Below are 22,284 nucleotides of genomic sequence, written 5' to 3' on the forward strand. Positions count from 1 at the left end.
CAGTTCATGACAGCAATCCAAGGTCCAGATGAGGATGCCTCAGTCTACTGGCGGAGATTAAAACAAGGGGTATCAGACGCAGGGTTCGAGGCAGGTCCAGATGTCCCCGATAATTCACAACCCATATCTCCAATCCACCTGATGTTGAAGGCCAAATTCCTGGCTGGATTAGTGCCTAAATTGAGGGATAGGTTAATGATGGCACGGCCGGAAGCTCACTCCATGGACTTCCACTCCCTCATGGCAACGATCCAGGCCATAGAGCTGGACTTGCATGCAAGGAAGGAGACCAAGTCAGCCAAAATCATGACAGCGTTTGAGTTAATTGCCCAGAGTAACCATCCTAGGCAAAGGAGAAACAAAGGGAACAAATATCCTGGTCCTGTCTGTTTCCTTTGCCGTCAGAGAGGTCATGTAGCACGCCACTGTCCAGAGTATGAGGATGAGGAGGACCAGGATTCTCCCAAACCTCATAAGACCACCCCTGACCGGCCCTATGCACATAAACCAAACCCAGGGAAATCGTACCGCAATACGCATGGCCCTCCGGGAACCTACCATTTCATCCCCGATCCCGTACATACCCAGAACATCGGAGCTGTTACACAGTTCAACAGCTCAGCCCGCTAGGGAAACGGCAAACCGGTGTCAGCTCATGTCAATCTGTTTCTTGAGGAATTGCCATACCCTCTATCCTGCCTCATTGACACCGGCGCAGCCAGAACTGTCCTAAAAACCCAAGACCTCAGAGGCAGGATTCCACTTTCTGGCAAGACTACCCCCACCGTTGGACTTACAGGTCAATCAGTGACTCTCAGACAGACTAAACCATTGCACTGTAAGTTAGGCCAACACACAGAGGCAGTTAGATCTTTGTTGATCTCAGATGATGTCCCTATTAACCTTTTGGGGGCAGACATTCTGTCAGAAATTCAGGCAAAAATCTCCTATACCCCGGAGGGTGTTGTGGTTACTAGTGCACTCACAGACGAACTGCTGTGTGCAGTGGTGGCAGTTCCGTATACTGGAGAACCTGGCAACTCTGTGCCCCTGGACGTGCTGGCTGAGGTAGATCCTAAACTTTGGGCGGTTGACAAGTATGACGTCGGCCTGCTGCCAGTACCTCCAGCCACTATACGGATTGCCCCCGGTTGCGTATTACCAAGATTACAGCAGTACCCGCTGAGCATAGCGCAGATGGACAGCCTCAAAATCCAGATCAACAGGTATCTCCAAATCGGGGTCTTGACCCCAACTCAATCTCCATGTAACACTCCTCTATATCCGGTGGCGAAGAAATCAGCCAAGGGCCAGGAAGTCACTTACCGACTGGTCCATGATCTCAGAGCCATTAACAAAATCATTGTCAGTGATGCCCCGTTAGTGCCTAATCCTCACACATTACTTGCTTCCATCCCTCCTAAGGCTTCGTACTTTAGTGTCATCGACTTGTCCAATGCCTTTTTCTCTGCACCACTGGATCCCCAGTGTCAATATCTCTTTGCTTTTTCATTCCAGGGTAAACAACTCACATGGACCCGGTTACCACAAGGGTCCATGACTAGCCCGTCGGAATACAGTTGTAAGCTAAAGGTGGTATTAGATCAGTGGGTGCCAGAGGATCCGGAGGTCGCCCTGTTGCAATATGTGGACGATTTGTTGGTTTGTTGCCCGCATAAGGAGTCATGCTATAGGCATACCATTTCGTTGCTTAACCATCTGGCATCCACTGGGAATAAGGCTAGCAAGGAGAAATTGCAGTTTTGTATGGAGAAGGTTACTTTTCTAGGCCACTGTATCTCAAAAGGAACCCGACATTTGACAATGCAACGGATACAGACTCTCAGAGACTTTACTCGACCTCGTAATGCCCGACAGTTGAGAGCCCTTCTAGGTCTAATCAATTATAGCAGAGATTGGATCCCTAACATCTCATCCAAACTGGGTCCTCTCTATACTCTTCCGTCACAAACACCATTTCAATTAACTGAGGAAAACTGGTCAACCCTCCAGGATCTTATCCAGGAACTTTCTAGAGCCCCGGCACTAGGTATTCCCAACTACAACCTACCCTTTTCCCTTTTCTGTCACGAAAGTAAAGGGCATGCCACTGGGGTACTAACCCAATTACACGGATCCAGGTATAGACCCATCATGTACATTTCAACTGAACTGGATCTGGTCATCAAAGGCTCACCTGGGTGCGCCCGAGCTGTAGCCGCCTGCGCTGTACTATTGCACAAAGTAGGTGATATAGTTTTAGATTCCCCTTTGACCCTTTTCACCCCACACTCTGTCCAAGAGATCCTTAACCAGGTCCAAACCAAACATCTTTCGGCCGCCCGTTTGACCAAATATGAAGTGGCTCTCCTCACCCCTACTAACCTTACACTAAGACGATGTACCATCCTCAATCCTGCATCTCTTCTCCCGATCCAATCAGACTCGGAAGAAGAGAGGGAGGACGAAAGGATTGCGACCGACGCTAACACGACCATGACTGAAAACTCAGACGATCACAACTGTCTCGAGCTCATGGAGCTTGAGACAGAAGCAGTTAGCCCTGTCAAGGGAGCTCCCCTTCCGGAAGCAATAAATCTTTTTGTAGATGGCTCCAGGTATTACACATCAGATGGTAAACCTCACACGGGCTACGCTGTAACAACAGTCGACAAAATAGTAGAAAAAGGCTCACTCAGCAGCCACATGTCGGGCCAAGAGGCCGAATTACACGCTTTGGCCAGAGCCTGTGAGAAACATGAAGGATTAAGGATCAATGTATACACAGATTCAAGGTACGCTTTCAGAATAGCCTATGATTTCGGTCCAATTTGGAAGGCCAGAGGATTCCTCACTAGCTCGGGAAACCTGTGAAGCACGCCGAACTAATCAATAGATTGTTCATAGCGTTTACAATCCCATTAGAAGTGGCTATCTTAAAGGTCAAGGCTCACACCACAGAGACGACTATGGAAGCTAGGGGCAATGCAATGGCAGATCTGACTGCTAAAGAAGGAGCCCTAGACCCCCCTCCCCTGACACTAATGCTGGCTTAACCCGCTGATGTGTCATTGGATGAGTTCAAGAAGTTGCAGGCTCAGACAGAGAACTCAGAGAAGCGGAAATGGGCAGCGTTGGGGGCAAAGGAGGGGGCTGAAAAGATCTGGGGTCTCGGTGGTAAGTGGTGCTTGCCAAGAGTATTGTATCCAATGATGGCCCATTTAGCTCACTACCCCTGTCATCAGTCCAAAACTGTCATGTGTGCTCAAGTGGAAGAGTACTGGATAGCTCCAGGATTCTCCACCACAGCCACCAAATTTTCTAGTGCTTGCCTGGTCTGTGCTTTACACAACCCTGGACTACCGGCTATAACCCCAAAGAAACATTCCCCAAAACCTGAGTACCCTTTCCAGAGAATCCAAATTGATTACATCAACATGCCTAAGAGTGGGCCCCATGAGTATGCTTTGGTCTGTGTAGACATGTTTTCTGGATGGCCGGAGGCTTGGCCCGTTAAAAAAGCTAATGCCACAACGACCGCCAAAAAGATCCTTTCTGAGGTTGTCTGTCGATGGGGAGTACCCGAAACCATTGAATCCGACCGGGGGACTCACTTTACGGGACAAGATTTAAAGGAGATATGTGAGGCTCTCCACATCAATCAGGGTCTCCATACTCCTTACCATCCCCAAAGCAGTGGCAAGGTGGAGAGACTAAACGGTACTATCAAGAACAAGATCTCTAAGATCTCTGCCGACACGGGTAAACCATGGCCCGAGTGTTTGTCCATTGCTCTCTACTCTGTGCGCAATGCACCAAGACGGCCTCATGGGCTGTCCCCATATGAGATTCTGTTCGGGAGTAGACCAAAGACAGGGTTGTAATTTCCCCAGCAGCTGTCATCTTTACACTCTCAGCTGACGGGGTATGTGCAATCTCTTCAATGGGAACTCCAAAAGATACACCAGAGAGTTTATGAATCTATTCCTGATCCAGAATCTATAACTGGTTTGCATTCCATACAACCAGGCGATTGGGTGGTTGTTAAAAAACATCAGCGCCAGGGACTGGAGGCGAGATATACCGGGCCGTACCAGGTTCTACTTACAACACCAACCTCCCTCAAGGTCGAGGAACGTGACGGATGGATCCACGCCAGCCATTGCAAGAAACTACTGGACCACAAAGTGCAATGATCAGGTACCTCGTATTCCTTTATTCTTCCTGTCTAATGCATTTTGGAAAATGTTATGAGGAGTCACATCCGAATTTGTTATTCAGAATGCATTTGCAGTTAGCAAAGTCTGCAAATAGATCCAACTCCTGGGTGTGCTCCAAACCACCTCCGGGTCAGAGCCTCCCGGCCATAGCGGCAGTTCATGCCCTTTTCTGACATCAGGGTGGGCATGAGAAAAATCAACCCTTTAGGTAAATCTATGGAGTGTCACCTATCCGTAGAGTTCAACCATACATTCTTAGATAGTAACGTCACTTATGGTCTTGATTTCAGCCCTGAGACTTGTAGTAGGCTTAGTAGACCCGTGTGGGTATCCGGTCAATTAGGGCGACCCCAGATTTGTTTTAATATCAGCTCTGGATTTGCAGCTAAGTCCATGGGTCGGACCGAGTGCCCATCTGGGATCACTGTCCAGATTGACCATAGAATCCCTGATTGTAACAACCTAACCACCAGACACGACTATATCTGCTGGGGGGGAGGGTGTGACATTCAGGACGGTGCAGCAATCCCTTTATCCATCCAGCTGTTGCTCAACTCTCGTAACCGGAACCCTAATGACCTTTGTGTCTCTCGAACTGGGCCCTATTACTTCTTGTGTGGGCAGGCTGCTTACAGAGTCATTCCCACGAATGCTAGAGGGTCATGCTCCTTAGTCAGGTTAGTCCCCGCCTCCTACATTGCTGATGGCCACGAGGATCTGATGGTGCAGAGGAGGGTGAGTATGGGAAGAAGGACTAGGAGGGAGCTGTTCTCTGCAGGGGACCGTGCTTGGGCATGGTTTCCGGCATGGACCGGATGGGGTATAGAACTTATGAAGCGGCTGAACAAATTTTCTACCATAGTGGATGAGATGTTTAACGAGACTGTCGAAGCCATGAGAGAAGTCTCCTCCGAACAGCGACAGTTAAAAACTCTTCTCCTCCAGGAGAAGATGGCTCTCGACTATCTTTTAGCTGAAAAGGGGGGTTTCTGTGAATTCATCGGGGAGGATTGCTGCACCTGGGGGGAAGATACTGGTGACAAGGTTCAGGCCCATCTAGATAGAGTTAAGGCGTTACAGGGGCAAGCACGTGTTATTGCAGATGAAGGTTGGAACCCCTTTAAAGGTCTGGGGTAGAGTTGAGCGAACACCTGGATGTTCGGGTTCGAGAAGTTCGGCCGAACTTCCCGTAAATGTTCGGGTTCGGGATCCGAACCCGATCCGAACTTCGTCCCGAACTCGAACCCCAATGAAGTCAATGGGGACCCGAACTTTTGGGCACTAAAAAGGCTGTAAAACAGCCCAGGAAAGAGCTAGAGGGCTGCAAAAGGCAGCAACATGTAGGTAAATCCCCTGCAAACAAATGTGGATAGGGAAATGAATTAAAATTAAAATTAAAAAAATAAAAATGAACCAATATCAATTGGACAGAGGTCACAGAGCAGAGAATCTGGCTTCACGTCAGCAGAGAATCAGTCTCTTCATGCCATAGCAAAGAATCTGGCTTCATGTCAGCGCAGAATCAGTCTTCATGTCATAGCAGAGAATCAGGCTTCACGTCACCCACCACTGGAACAGGCCACTGTCACACATTTAGGCCCCGGCACCCAGACAGAGGAGAGCGGTCCCGTAACAGAGAATCTGGCCTTATTTCAGCGCAGAATCTGTCTTCATGTCATAGCAGAGAATCAGGCTTCACGTCACCCACCACTGGAACAGGCCACTGTCACACATTTAGGCCCCGGCACCCAGACAGAGGAGAGCGGTCCCGTAACAGAGAATCTGGCCTTATGTCAGCGCAGAATCTGTCTTCATGTCATAGCAGAGAATCAGGCTTCACGTCACCCACCACTGGAACAGGCCACTGTCACACATTTAGGCCCAGGCACCCAGGCAGAGGAGAGAGGTCCCGTAACAGAGAATCTGGCCTTATGTCAGCGCAGAATCTGTCTTCATGTCATAGCAGAGAATCAGGCTTCACGTCACCCACCACTGGAACAGGCCACTGTCACACATTTAGGCCCAGGCACCCAGGCAGAGGAGAGAGGTCCCGTAACAGAGAATCTGGCCTTATGTCAGCACAGAATCTGTATTCATGTCATAGCAGAGAATCAGGCTTCACGTCACCCACCACTGGAACAGGCCACTGTCACACATTTAGGCCCAGGCACCCAGGCAGAGGAGAGGTTCATTCAACTTTGGGTTGCCCCGCAATATAATGGTAAAATGAAATTAAAAATAGTATTGAATGAGGAAGTGCCCTGGAGTAGAATAATATATTGTTAAGGGGAGGTAGTTAATATCTAATCTGCACAAGGGATGGACAGGTCCTGTGGGATCCATAGTCAATAGGTAGAGAGGGCTCACCTGTATATTCAAGAGTGGAATAGGGTGCACCTACCAAGAGGATTCACCCAATCCTCTAAAAGAAATGGTAGAATCAAAGAAGAAAATGGTAGGGCACACCAGTATTAGGGACCACGCGGATGGTTGATAAACCAATATTTTATTTTATTATATTATTAGTGATATACTTTTTCAATGACTATTCATAAAAATATCATAAAAATTCATAAAAATACATTCTTAAAAATACTAATACATATAAGAAATATTAAATAGTAAAACTATCATAAATATATCTGTAATAATATAATTTCTACAATTTATACTGATAGTTCTACTGAGTATATACCAAAGTGCGTTTGAGGAGGTAAATAACGTCCTTCCAAATGGGTTAATTAACCCAATCAATGCTCCGGTTCATGAGATGAGAAAAAAGTTCATTATTTAAATAAAGTCTTTTGAATAATCACCAATGTCTTTGCGACTGTTGCGACTCAATAGTCGCTATCTGTATTAGAATGTTACACTGTTGCTGCCTGTTAGTGAAGAAGAGCCGAAGCTATTTGTACTCACAGTTTATGATACAGTGATGTCAGCTTTTACTGCATCACAGGTGGCGTCCCACGTGTGGTAGGCAGTTATTGCACAGGTACCAGCATGCAATGATGCGGCTTTCAGGATCCTCGGTGTTCTTATATGGCCGTACTGTGTTGGAGATCAGTCAGTTATTCAGCAGGAGTGGACTTTGCCACAAAGCCGACTCTCCAGACGAACAGGTATCCGGCTTGTCTTTCCTTATTCACAATGGAAAATCACCGATCCTTTACTCCTTTTTCTTTAAGCGCTTTCGGTCCTCCGGTGCTGTACTTTATTCCATGGGATGGTTACCAAACGCGTTTCAGAGTTGGCTACGACTCCTTTAAATAATGAACTTTTTTCTCATCTCATGAACCGGAGCATTGATTGGGTTAATTAACTCATTTGGAAGGACGTTATTTACCTCCTCAAACGCACTTTGGTATATACTCAGTAGAACTATCAGTATAAATTGTAGAAATTATATTATTACAGATATATTTATGATAGTTTTACTATTTAATATTTCTTATATGTATTAGTATTTTTAAGAATGTATTTTTATGAATTTTTATGAATTTTTATGATATTTTTATGAATAGTCATTGAAAAAGTATATCACTAATAATATAATAAAATAAAATATTGGTTTATCAACCATCCGCGTGGTCCCTAATACTGGTGTGCCCTACCATTTTCTTCTTTGATTCTACCCTGTGGGATCCATGCCTGGTTCATTTTTATGAACGTCAGCTTGTCCACATTGGCTGTAGACAGGCGGCTGCGTTTGTCTGTAATGACGCCCCCTGCCGTGCTGAATACACGTTCAGACAAAACGCTGGCCGCCGGGCAGGCCAGCACCTCCAAGGCATAAAAGGCTAGCTCTGGCCACGTGGACAATTTGGAGACCCAGAAGTTGAATGGGGCCGAACCATCAGTCAGTACGTGGAGGGGTGTGCACAGGTACTGTTCCACCATGTTAGTGAAATGTTGCCTCCTGCTAACACGTTCCGTATCAGGTGGTGGTGCACTTAGCTGTGGCGTGTTGACAAAACTTTTCCACATCTCTGCCATGCTAACCCTGCCCTCAGAGGAGCTGGGCGTGACACAGCTGCGTTGGCGACCTCTTGCTCCTCCTCTGCCTTCGCCTTGGGCTTCCACTGGTTCCCCTGTGACATTTGGGAATGCTCTCAGTAGCCCGTCTACCAAAGTGCGCTTGTACTCGCGCATCTTCCTATCACGCTCCAGTGTAGGAAGTAAGGTGGGCACATTGTCTTTGTACCGGGGATCCAGCAGGGTGGCAACCCAGTAGTCCGCACACGTTAAAATGTGGGCAACTCTGCTGTCGTTGCGCAGGCACTGCAGCATGTAGTCGCTCATGTGTGCCAGGCTGCCCAGAGGTAAGGACAAGCTGTACTCTGTGGGAGGCGTATCGTCATCGTCCTGTGTTTCCCCCCAGCCACGCACCAGTGATGGGCCCGAGCTGCGTTGGGTGCCAGCCCGCTGTGAACCTGCTTCATCCTCATCCTCCTCCACCTCCTCCTCATCCTCGTCCTCCTCGTCCTCCAGTAGTGGGCCCTGTCTGGCCACATTTGTACCTGGCCTCTGGTGTTGCAAAAAACCTCCCTCTGAGTCACTTCGAAAAGACTGGCCTGAAAGTGCTAAAAATGACCCCTCTTCCTCCTCTTCCTCCTGGGCCACCTCCTCTTCCATCATCGCCCTAAGTGTTTTCTCAAGGAGACATAGAAGTGGTATTGTAACGCTGATAACGGCGTCATCGCCACTGGCCATGTTGGTGGAGTACTCGAAACAGCGCAACAGGGCACACAGGTCTCGCATGGAGGCCCAGTCATTGGTGGTGAAGTGGGTCTGATCCACAGTGCGACTGACCCGTGCGTGCTGCAGCTGAAACTCCACTATGGCCTGCTGCTGCTCGCACAGTCTGTCCAGCATATGCAAGGTGGAGTTCCACCTGGTGGGCACGTCGCATATGAGGCGGTGAGCGGGAAGGCCGAAGTTACGCTGTAGCGCAGACAGGCGAGCAGCGGCAGGGTGTGAACGCCGGAAGCGCGAACAGACGGCCCGCACTTTATGCAGCAGCTCTGACATGTCGGGGTAGTTGCGAATGAACTTCTGCACCACCAAATTCAGCACATGCGCCAGGCAAGGGATGTGCGTCAAACCGGCTAGTCCCAGAGCTGCAACGAGATTTCGCCCATTATCGCACACCACCAGGCCGGGCTTGAGGCTCACCGGCAGCAACCACTCGTCAGTCTGTTGTTCTATACCCCGCCACAACTCCTGTGCGGTGTGGGGCCTGTCCCCCAAACATATGAGTTTCAGAATGGCCTGCTGACGTTTACCCCGTGCTGTGCTGAAGTTGGTGGTGAAGGTGTGTGGCTGACTGGATGAGCAGGTGGAAGAAGAGGAGGAGGAAGCTGAGTAGGAGGAGGAGGAGACAGGAGGCAAAGAATGTTGCCCTGCGATCCTTGGCGGCGGAAGGACGTGCGCCAAACAGCTCTCCGCCTGGGGCACAGCCGCCACTACATTTACCCAGTGTGCAGTTAGGGAGATATAGCGTCCCTGGCCGTGCTTACTGGTCCACGTATCTGTGGTTAGGTGGACCTTGCCACAGATGGCGTTGCGCAGTGCACACTTGATTTTATCGGATACTTGGTTGTGCAGGGAAGGCACGGCTCTCTTGGAGAAGTAGTGGCGGCTGGGAACAACATACTGTGGGACAGCAAGTGACATGAGCTGTTTGAAGCTGTGTGTGTCCACCAGCCTAAATGACAGCATTTCATAGGCCAGTAGTTTAGAAATGCTGGCATTCAGGGCCAGGGATCGAGGGTGGCTAGGTGGGAATTTACGCTTTCTCTCAAATGTTTGTGAGATGGAGAGCTGAACGCTGCCGTGTGACATGGTTGAGATGCTTGGTGACGCAGGTGGTGGTGTTGGTGGTACATCCCATGTTTGCTGGGCGGCAGGTGCCAACGTTCCTCCAGAGGCGGAGGAAGAGGCCGAGGCGGCGGCAGCAGCAGCAGAAGAGGCCGAGGCGGCGGCAGCAGCAGAAGAGGCCGAGGCGGCAGCAGCAGAAGAGGTAGCAGGGGGAGCCTGAGTGACTTCCTTGTTTTTAAGGTGTTTACTCCACTGCAGTTCATGCTTTGCATGCAGGTGCCTGGTCATGCAGGTTGTGCTAAGGTTCAGAACGTTAATGCCTCGCTTCAGGCTCTGATGGCACAGCTTGCAAACCACTCGGGTCTTGTCGTCAGCACATTGTTTGAAGAAGTGCCATGCCAGGGAACTCCTTGAAGCTGCCTTTCGGGTGCTCGGTCCCAGATGGCGGCGGTCAGTAGCAGGCGGAGTCTCTTGGCGGCGGGTGTTCTGATTTTGCCCACTGCTCCCTCTTTTGCTACGCTGTTGGCTCGGTCTCACCACTGCCTCTTCCTCCGAACTGTGAAAGTCAGTGGCACGACCTTCATTCCATGTGGGGTCTAGGACCTCATCGTCCCCTGCATCGTCTTCCACCCAGTCTTGATCCCTGACCTCCTGTTCAGTCTGCACACTGCAGAAAGACGCAGCAGTTGGCACCTATGTTTCGTCATCATCAGAGACGTGCTGAGGTGGTATTCCCATGTCCTCATCATCAAGAAAAATAAGTGGTTGTGCGTTAGTGCATTCTATCTCTTCCACCCCTGGGGAGGGGCTAGGTGGATGCCCTTGGGAAACCCTGGCAGCAGAGTCTTCAAACAGCATAAGAGACTGCTGCATAACTTGAGGCTCAGACAGTTTCCCTGATATGCATGGGGGTGATGTGACAGACCGATGGGCTTGGTTTTCATGCGCCATCTGTGCGCTTTCTGCAGAAGACTGGGTGGGAGATAATGTGAACGTGCTGGATCCACTGTCGGACACCCAATTGACTAATGCCTGTACCTGCTCAGGCCTTACCATCCTTAGAACGGCATTGGGCCCCACCAAATATCTCTGTAAATTCTGCTGGCTACTGGGACCTGAGGTAGTTGGTTTACTAGGACGTGTGGCTGTGGCAGAACGGCCACGTCCTCTCCCAGCACCAGAGGGTCCACTAACACCACCACGACCATGTCCACGTCCGCGTCCCTTATTAGATGTTTTCCTCATTGTTCCCGTTCACCACAATTTTTAAAATGGCAAATTTGGGAATGCTTTTTCAACCCAGAACAAAAAGTCTGCTTTTACGGTCACTACAAATAACTTGACCAGCTAAAACTGTGCAGATTTGGTTGAATAGAGATGTGAGACCTGTTTTTTTTTTTGCGCTGTGTGACAGTTATAGGTTTAATCACAGAATGACACTTCTATCAGCACGCTAGCGTGTGTCTTAGGTTTTTCTAAATGACACTATCAATACCTTCAATGTAAGATTTTCTTTTTGGGATAGATTTCAAGTAGGCCTCAAATACCACAAACTAGTTATTTTCAGAATGGCAAATTTGGGAATGCTTTTTCAACCCAGAACAAAAAGTCTGCTTTTACGGTCACTACAAATAACTTGACCAGCTAAAACTGTGCAGATTTGGTTGAATAGAGATGTGAGACCTGTTTTTTTTTGCGCTGTGTGACAGTTATAGGTTTAATCACAGAATGACACTTCTATCAGCACGCTAGCGTGTGTCTTAGGTTTTTCTGAATGACACTATCAATACCTTCAATGTAAGATTTTCTTTTTGGGATAGATTTCAAGTAGGCCTCAAATACCACAAACTAGTTATTTTCAGAATGGCAAATTTGGGAAAGCTTTTTCAACACAGAACAAAAAGTCTGCTTTTACGGTCAATACAAATAACTTGACCAGCTAAAACTGTGCAGATTTGGTTGAATAGAGATGTGAGACCTGTTTTTTTTTGCGCTGTGTGACAGTTATAGGTTTAATCACAGAATGACACTTCTATCAGCACGCTAGCGTGTGTCTTAGGTTTTTCTGAATGACACTATCAATAACTTCAATGTAAGATTTTCTTTTTGGGATAGATTTCAAGTAGGCCTCAAATACCACAAACTAGTTATTTTCAGAATGGCAAATTTGGGAATGCTTTTTCAACCCAGAACAAAAAGTCTGCTTTTACGGTCACTACAAATAACTTGACCAGCTAAAACTGTGCAGATTTGGTTGAATAGAAATGTCAGGTCTATTTTTTAGGCGCTGGGTGACAGGCTCAACTTGCCCCTGATGTAATATATGGCCAAAAAATAACCACACTGTTGATGGTTAAATGCACTTGGGTGACACAGGCTCAGCCTGCACCAGATGTAGTATATGGCCAAAAAATAATCAGACTGTTGATGGTTAAATGCACTTGGGTGACACAGGCTCAGCCTGCAGCTGATGTAGGATATAGCACAAAATAACCACACTATCGATGGTTAAATACACTTGGTGATAGCTCGTGCTGGCGCACCACAAGTCACAAAATGGCCGCCGATCACCCCAGAAAAAAAGTGATCTAAAAACGCTCTGGGCAGCCTCAAAAAAGTGAGCAAGTCAATAATAGCACTTCAATGATCCACAGCTGCAGATCGATCACAGAATGAAGTCTTTTGGAGGAGTTAATCTGCCTAATCTCGCCCTAACGTCGCAGCTGCAACCTCTCCCTATACTGATCATAGCAGAGTGACGTGCGGCGCTACGTGACTCCAGCTTAAATAGAGGGTGGGTCACATGGTGCACTGGCCAATCACAGCCATGCCAATAGTAGGCATGGCTGTGATGGCCTCTTGGGCCAAGTAGTATGACGCTTGTTGATTGGCTGCTTTGCAGCCTTTCAAAAAGCGTCAAGAAAGCGCCGAACACCGAACCCGGACTTTTACGAAAATGTTAGGGTCCGTGTCACGGACACCCCAAAATTCGGTACGAACCCGAACTATACAGTTCGGGTTCGCTCATCCCTAGTCTGGGGGGCTTCGGTGATATGTTGTTCTCTATAGGATCGTGGCTTAAGGAAATAGGAGTGTATGTCCTGTTACTGCTGTGCTTTCTATTTCTTTTCTATGTGGCGGTGAGAATGACCTGCTGCTTGATGAATCGAGTCGCGAGGAGCCGTTCAGAGAACCACGTTATGATCGCAGAGAACCATCGCCTGGAACAACCGGATTCTTACTACAGGAGGACCAACCCAAAAAGTACCACTGCATTTTAAGGAACAGTCATGGAGAATCACCCTTCCTTGGAAGACATTTCTTTATTAGAGATACTTTAGAGACTTTTCTTTGTCACCACCCTTACCGGACGTCGCGGTCAAGCAACCGAAGAGGCCCAAGAATGATAGGCCAGGTTCTTCTTGTTAGTTCATCTGTAGTGTAGCATGTCCCCCTTTTACATGTTTATTCCCTTTTAGAGGTCTGGTTTGAGTGATTGTAGTGTTAGGAAGCCGCTGAAATGACGACATATGGCGAAAAAGGGGGGAACTGTTGTGGAAAAATTATTGTTCGCCGTATGGTCGCCATCTATCCTATGGAGATGCGCAGATTCGTTCGCATTCGCGTTCGCATCTGCGCAGAGACTTTCACACGATGGTCTGGTCGTCCCGACCTTTAGCTGATTTGTGCCCGGCCTGGTATTACTGCAGGATACCAGTGTCATGGCGCCGGCTGAGGGGGAAGGGATGGGGACCGTCGAGCGGGGGTTTCTTCATCTACGAGGATAAGCGCGGCAATGGAAAGGGCGCAAATATGTGTGTGAACACGCGAACATAAGTTTGCGCGATCATTCACATCTTTGCCAGCCAATCACTTCATACCATAACCTGTCTCCTCATTGGTCATGATTGTAAGACCGCCTTCCAGCCAATCACTTCATACCATAACCTGTCTCCTCATTGGTCATGATTGTAAGACCGCCTTCCAGCCAATCACTTCATACCATAACCTGTCTCCTCATTGGTCATGATTGTAAGACCACCTCCCATCTTCTGGTATAAATAAACCACGCCTAGCCGCTGGGAGGCAGGCACATTATTGGAACCTACTTGACAACATCTCTCTGATGTTATTTTGGAGGAATTGGGCACACATCGACGCACACTACACCAGGTATTTCCCGATTGTACTTCTGGCGGTCGTTTTCGGTTGTGAGAACGAGACAAAGGAGCACACGGCGACATCATTGTGGTTTGAAAGAAACACCCTATTTTTGTTCTAGATAGTACATTTGCTGTCTGCACTGCAGTTCAGACAGTCCAATACAACCGATAAATACTGCTGTTATATTGTGGTTTGAAAAAAACACCCTTTTTGTGCTAGTTGGTACATTTGCGGCCTGCGCTGCATTTCTGAAAGTCCAATACAACCTTTAAATACTGCTGTTATAGTGTGGTTTGAAAAAAAAAACACCCTTTTTGTGCTAGATAGTACATTTGCGGCCTGCGCTGTATTTCTGACAGTCTAATACAACCGATAAATACTGCTGTTATGTTTTCGTTTGAAAAAAACACCCTTTTTGTGCAAGATATTACTATTGCGGCTTGCGCTACATTTATGACAGTCCAATACAACCGTTAAATTCTGCTGTTATATTGTGGTATAAATAAAACACCCCTTTTGTGCTACATAATACATTTGCGACATGTGCTGCATTTCTGACAGTCTAATACAACCGTTAAATACTGCTGTTATATTGTGGTTTGAAAAAAAACACCCTTTTTGTGCTAGATAGTACATTTGCGGCCTGCGCTGCATTTCTGGCAGTCCAATACAACCATTAAATACTGCTGTTATATTTTTGTTTGAAAAAACACCTTTTTTATGCTAGACAGTACATTTGCGGCCTGCGCTGCATTTTTGAGCATCCAATACAACCGTTAAATACTGCTGTTTATATTTTTATTTTTAAAAAAATAACTGTGCTAGATTGTACATTTGCGGCCTGCGCTGCATTGCATTTCTAAATGTCAAATATAACCATTCAATTCTGCTGTTATATTGTGGTTTGAAAAAAACTGAAAAATTCACAGTATGAAAAATATATATAATGTAGGAATATAAGACACTGAATAATTGTCCTTCTAAAACTTAACTTTTATATCAATAATAATTAAAATAATTCCCACGATAAAGTGTTAGATGACTGCATATATAAGATAGGCTAATGTGCAAAATCGGCACTGGGTACATAAACATAAGGAGTACAGATTTGGACTGGATAGTCACCACTCACGGTTTGATGGATTTCTTGTGGAGATATATCGTGCCACATCAGAATAGACTTGTTTGTGGTAGGAGGTCCACAGGAACAGAGTGGTGAATCTTCACTGCAGGTATACTGAAAAAGTAATGCAATCACTGACTCTCCTTATGCAGGGAAGGTAGGTAACTGGGAGAATTAGTATCCCTAGCCAACTAATGAGGCCCTGCCTAAAAGCGGAGAGGTCTCCCGCCTATATGCGGGAGAATCACCCCCAAGGGAGCGACCCCACTTATCGGTGGCTATCCCTGTTATACTGGCCCTGAAAACAATCTCCCAGTGTCAGCACAGCCAATAGAAAATAAATTGTTATATTAGGCAACTTAACAAAAAACAAATATATACCCATTTCAATTATTTATTTTTACCAGTGAAACCAATATAACATCTCAACATTCACAAATATACATTTCTGACATTCAAAAACAAAACAAAAACAAATCAGTGACCAATATAGCCACCTTTCTTTGCAAGGACACTCAAAAGCCTGCCATCCATGGATTCTGTCAGTGTTTTGATCTGTTCACCATCAACATTGCGTGCAGCAGCAACCACAGCCTCCCAGACACTGTTCAGAGAGGTGTACTGTTTTCCCTCCTTGTAAATCTCACATTTGATGATGGACCACAGGTTCTCAATGGGGTTCAGATCAGGTGAACAAGGAGGCCATGTCATTAGATTTTCGTCTTTTATACCCTTTCTTGCCAGCCACGCTGTGGAGTACTTGGACGCGTGTGATGGAGCATTGTCCTGCATGAAAATCATGTTTTTCTTGAAGGATGCAGACTTCTTCCTTTACCACTGCTTGAAGAAGGTGTCTTCCAGAAACTGGCAGTAGGACTGGGAGTTGAGCTTGACTCCATCCTCAATCCGAAAAGGCCCCACAAGCTCATCTTTGATGATACCAGCCCAAACCAGTACTCCACCTCCACCTTGCTGGCGTCTGAGTCGGACTGGAGCTCTCTGCCCTTTACCAATCCAGCCACGGGCCCATCCATCTGGCCCATCAAGACTCACTCTCATTTCATCAGTCCATAAAACCTTAGAAAAATCAGTCTTGAGATATTTCTTGGCCCAGTCTTGACGTTTCAGCTTGTGTGTCTTGTTCGGTGGTGGTCGTCTTTCAGCCTTTCTTACCTTGGCCATGTCTCTGAGTATTGCACACCTTGTGCTTTTGGGCACTCCAGTGATGTTGCAGCTCTGAAATATGGCCAAACTGGTGGCAAGTGGCATCTTGGCAGCTGCACGCTTGACTTTTCTCAGTTCATGGACAGTTATTTTGCGCCTTGGTTTTTCCACACGCTTCTTGCGACCCTGTTGACTATTTTGAATGAAACGCTTGATTGTTCGATGATCACGCTTCAGAAGCTTTGCAATTTTAAGAGTGCTGCATCCCTCTGCAAGATATCTCACTATTTTTGACTTTTCTGAGCCTGTCAAGTCCTTCTTTTGACCCATTTTGCCAAAGGAAAGGAAGTTGCCTAATAATTATGCACACGTAATATAGGGTGTTGATGTCATTAGACCACACCCCTTCTCATTACAGAGATGCACATCACCTAATATGCTTAATTGGTAGTAGGCTTTCGAGCCTATACAGCTTGGAGTAAGACAACATGCATAAAGAGGATGATGTGGTCAAAATACTCATTTGCCTAATAATTCTGCACGCAGTGTATAAAGATATTTATGTAACCATTAATAGTCAAATGATTATGCCATAAGATTATTGACAATAATCAATGAGATATAATAATAATAAAATTGTCCTTTTATAATCGGGCACATATAGAGGACAGCAGAAGTTGGATTATTGGTATGGGACAGCAAGTGGAAACAGAGGAGGGGACATAATATTGTTTATGCTAAAACTAATGATTTGTCCCACCAACAAAATACAGATTCCACTTGAATTTAGATACAGAAAAAAAGACCTATCCCGGTCTGATAATATTATTTGCTAGGTCCAGATTTGATTTTTTACAATCACGATCATTTTAGTTACATATAACAGGCTTTCAAAAAAATATATATATACACTGCTCAAAAAAATAAAGGGAACACAAAAATAACACATCCTAGATCTGAATTAATTAAATATTCTTCTGAAATACTTTGTTCTTTACATAGTTGAATGTGCTGACAACAAAATGACACAAAAATAAAAAAATGGAAATCAAATTTTTCAACCCATGGAGGTCTGGATTTGGAGTCACACTCAAAATTAAAGTGGAAAAACACACTACAGGCTGATCCAACTTTGATGTAATGTCCTTAAAACAAGTCAAAATGAGGCTCAGTAGTGTGTGGCCTCCACGTGCCTGTATGACCTCCCTACAACGCCTGTGCATGCTCCTGATGAGGTGGCGGACTGTCTCCTGAGGGATCTCCTCCCGGACCTGGACTAAAGCATCTGCCAACTCCTGGACAGTCTGTGGTGCAACGTGACGTTGGTGGATAGAGCGAGACATGATGTCCCAGATGTGCTCAATTGGATTCAGGTCTGGGAAACGGGCGGGCCAGTCCATAGCATCAATGCCTTCGTCTTGCAGGAACTGCTGACACACTCCAGTCACATTAGGTCTAGCATTGTCTTGCATTAGGAGGAACCCAGGGCCAACCGCACCAGCATATGGTCTCACAAGGGGTCTGAGGATCTCATCTCGGTACCTAATGGCAGTCAGGCTACCTCTGGCGAGCACATGGAGGGCTGTGCGGCCCTCCAAAGAAATGCCACCCCACACCATTACTGACCCAATGCCAAACCGGTCATGCTGGAGGATGTTGCAGGCAGCAGAACGTACTCCACGGCGTCTCAAGACTCTGTCACGTCTGTCACATGTGCTCAGTGTGAACCTGCTTTCATCTGTGAAGAGCACAGGGCGCCAGTGGCGAATTTGCCAATCTTGGTGTTCTCTGGCAAATGCCAAACATCCTGCCCGGTGTTGGGCTGTAAGCACAACCCCCACCTGTGGACGTCGGGCCCTCATATCACCCTCATGGAGTCTGTTTCTGACCGTTTGAGCAGACACATGCACATTTGTGGCCTGCTGGAGGTCATTTTGCAGGGCTCTGGCAGTGCTCCTCCTGTTCCTCCTTGCCCAAAGGCGGAGGTAGCGGTCCTGCTGCTCGGTTGTTGCCCTCCTACGGCCTCCTCTACGTCTCCTGATGTACTGGCATGTCTCCTGGTAGCGCCTCCATGCTCTGGACACTACGCTGACAGACACAGCAAACCTTCTTGCCACAGCTCGCATTGATGTGCCATCCTGGATAAGCTGCACTACCTGAGCCACTTGTGTGGGTTGTAGACTCCGTCTCATGCTACCACTAGAGTGAAAGCACCGCCAGCATTCAAAAGTGACCAAAACATCAGCCAGGAAGCATAGGAACTGAGAAGTGATCTGTGGTCACCACCTGCAGAACCACTCCTTTATTGGGGGTGTCTTGCTAATTGCCTATAATTTCCACCTGTTGTCTATCCTATTTGCACAACAGCATGTGAAATTGATTGTCACTCAGTGTTGCTTCCTAAGTGGACAGTTTGATTTCACAGAAGTGTGATTGACTTGGAGTTACATTGTGTTGTTTAAGTGTTCCCTTTATTTTTTTGAGCAGTGTATATATGTCCAAAAGACACAATAGGTTTACAAAATGATCTAAAAGGGGGTAAACCTATAATGTAGTATGTCGTTTTCGCTGGATAGCTGGACATACCAGGAGAAACAGACTACCATATAATCAAACGCATTTATATAAAACAGCCAAAGGACAATATAAAGTTTTTAATCGGTAAGTCCATTCAGACTCTTTTTGCAAGATTTTCTTGTTAAGGTCGCCTCCTCTTGGGGATGGGCGAATCACCTCAATGGCACAGAATTTTAGACACTTGGGGTTTCCATCATGGAGATCATGAATATGTTTGAAAAAAAACTGCCTTTTTGTGCTAGATAGTACATTTGCGGCCTGAGGCTGCATTTCAGATAGTCCAATATAACCGATAAATACTGCTGTTATATTGTGGTTTGAAAAAGATACCCTTTTTTGTGCTAGATAGTACATTTGCGGCCAGCACTCTATTTCTGACAGACTAATACAACTGTTAAATACTGCTGTTATGTTTTTTGTTTGAAAAAAACTCCCTTTTTATGCAAGATTTTACATTTGCGGCTTGCGCTACATTTCTGACAGTCTAATATAACAGTTAAATTCTGCTGTTATATTGTGGTTTGAAAGAAGCACCCTTTTTTGTACTAGATAGTACATTTGCTGCATGCACTGCATTTCTGACAGTTTAATACAACCGATAAATACTGCTGTTATATTTTTGTTTGAAAAAAACTCCCTTTTTGTGCAAGATACCGTATTTATCGGCGTATAACACGCACAGGCGTATAACACGCACCTTCATTTTAAGAGGGAAATTTCAGGAAAAAAATTAAAATTTGAAATAAAGAACTTTGAAGCAAAATAAGGGTAGCTCAGAACTTTTTTTAATTATTATTACCACTTATAAGGTAAATAATGTAAAAGGACAGTAAAAGCAACTGTTTTAACAAAGAAACTTGGATATTCTGTTTTTACAAAAGTTTACTCAGAAATCGCTATCTGGGAAACCAAGAAACTCTTCATCTTCACTGCTATCTTCAAAATCGCAATGAACACTGCTGCTTTCACTGCTACTATCTTCATAAATCAGCTCATCTTCTTCACCATTCAAAGCATTACTTATGCCACATTTCTTAAAAGATTTGATAACAATATCTTCTTTAACTGCGTCCCACGAAGTCTTTATCCACTGACAAACTTTTGAAATGCCAGGTCTTTTCATTCGCCCAGAATTCGTAACTTCATGTTGGTTTTTATCACACATGTATTTATTCCATTCTTCACGCATAAAGGCTTTGAAGGGCTTGTTAATGCAAACATCCAATGGCTGCAATTGTGATGTAAGTCCTCCTGGAATGACTGCTATTTCTGTTTTGCACATTTGAAATTCTCTCTTTGTTGGTTCTGTAAGATGAGATCTGAATGAGTCCAGTACTAACAAGGATGGCTTCTTTAACAAAGCACCTGGGCGCTTCTCCCACACATTTCTAATCCAAAGCTTCATGCCTCCTTCATCCATCCAACCTTTGGGATGAACATGCACCTGTATGCCACTTGGAATTTTCTCCTTAGGCAAAGTTTTCCTTTTAAAAATGACCAATGGTGGCAGCTTGTTTCCATCTGCAGTGACAGCAAGGACCACGGTATAATGATTTTTTTCATGCCCTGAAGTTTTAATTGTTACTGTCTTGGCACCTCTTGCTTCCACAGTTTTGTTTGAAGGAACATCGAAGGTGAGTGGTACTTCATCCATGTTGCCTATTTGACCAATTTCAAAATTTTGTCTTTTCCTTTGTTTGATAATAAAGTTATGAAAATTTACTATCTTCTCTTCATAATCATCTGGCATACGCTGGGCAATCCTGGTTCTTGTTCGCATCCGAAGCTCATGCCTCTTCATGAATCTTTGGCACCATGATGCTGTTCCTTTAAAATCATGTATTTGCAACTCTTTGCTGATTTTCACTGCTTGAATAATGATCATTTTTGTTGATATAGCAATACCAGCTTTTCTATGATTAAGTACAAATTCCTTCACCTGTTCTTCTAATTTTGGCCATTTAGCAATACCGCGTCGAAAATTGCATTTTGTTTTTGATAATGTCTTGAGTTTTTCTTCCATTTTTCACCACTCTCGTATTGTGCATTCTGTTGGTGGCTCTCCAAAATGCCTTGCTGCAGCCCTATTTCCATGTTGCTTGGCATATTCCACAACCTTCAACTTGAAAGCAGCTGTATATGCTCCACGCTTTTGTTTTAAATCCATTAGGGATAGTAGTAGGGAAATACCGTAAGTACGGTTATGAATGCAGTTTTTTTCAGCGTCAGAGTGTCAGGATGAGTCACACTGCAGTGGTATAGGTACCGTACTTTTTACCTAAGTTTAAATTAAAAAAAAGAGTAAGGTAGTATCAGGGGTGTGTAAATTTACGGTACATTCTGCACAACACCAATCATAAGTAGTGAGGCATTTCCCAAACGTCAGCTTCACATACACACGCTACCTATGATTGATGATGTGCAGCGCTGGATCCTGTGTGATGAGGGGGGGGGGGGGGGGTCCAGTTTTTGCACATATGGGAATTAGCATGTTGTATACCGTAATTATTTTATAGAAAAACAGAGAAATGGACCTCCCTGCGCTCCCTTGGAGTAAGGTTAGAGTAAAGGTCAATGTGTCACCAGTGGGTGATACTGGACATAAGTGCAGGAAATACAATCTAAACGGCTACTGATGCTGGGTGAAAGGGCTGGATAGACTGGGGAGGCGACAAAGAAGGGGAGGGGGGACAGTGTGCAGGCAAAGTGTAGAGGCAAACATGCTACACTTTGCCTGCACACTGTCCCCCCCCCCCCCCTTCTTTGTCGCCTCCCCAGTCTATCCAGCCCTTTCACCCAGCATCAGTAGCTTGTATTTCCTGCGCTTATGTCCAGTATCCCACGGGTGACACATTGGCCTTTACCGTAATTATTTTATACTGTAATTGCCGTACCATATATTTTATCGGTTAATACCGACAGTTGTTACGCCGTACACTATACTTTACTTGTACCTGACGGGTACAAGTTCTCCTGCCTCAGACAGCAAACTCTCGCGAGTGAGTCTGCAAACTCTCGCAGAGCGTTACCGTGGTTACGCTCCGACGGCCGCGAGAATTACCATACACGTGAGGAAGGCGCGGGTTGCCTGCGCTTGCCGTTGCCTACCGATTGCCGGATCACACTCCACACGCTGCTACCGATCCACTCGATCCACTCGCTGCTGTGCGGTATGTACCTACATTATATCGGCGGTGTATATGGAGTATACTGTAA

The sequence above is a fragment of the Bufo bufo genome, chromosome 10 (genome assembly GCF_905171765.1).
Source record: "Bufo bufo chromosome 10, aBufBuf1.1, whole genome shotgun sequence".
NCBI lineage: Eukaryota > Metazoa > Chordata > Amphibia > Anura > Bufonidae > Bufo > Bufo bufo.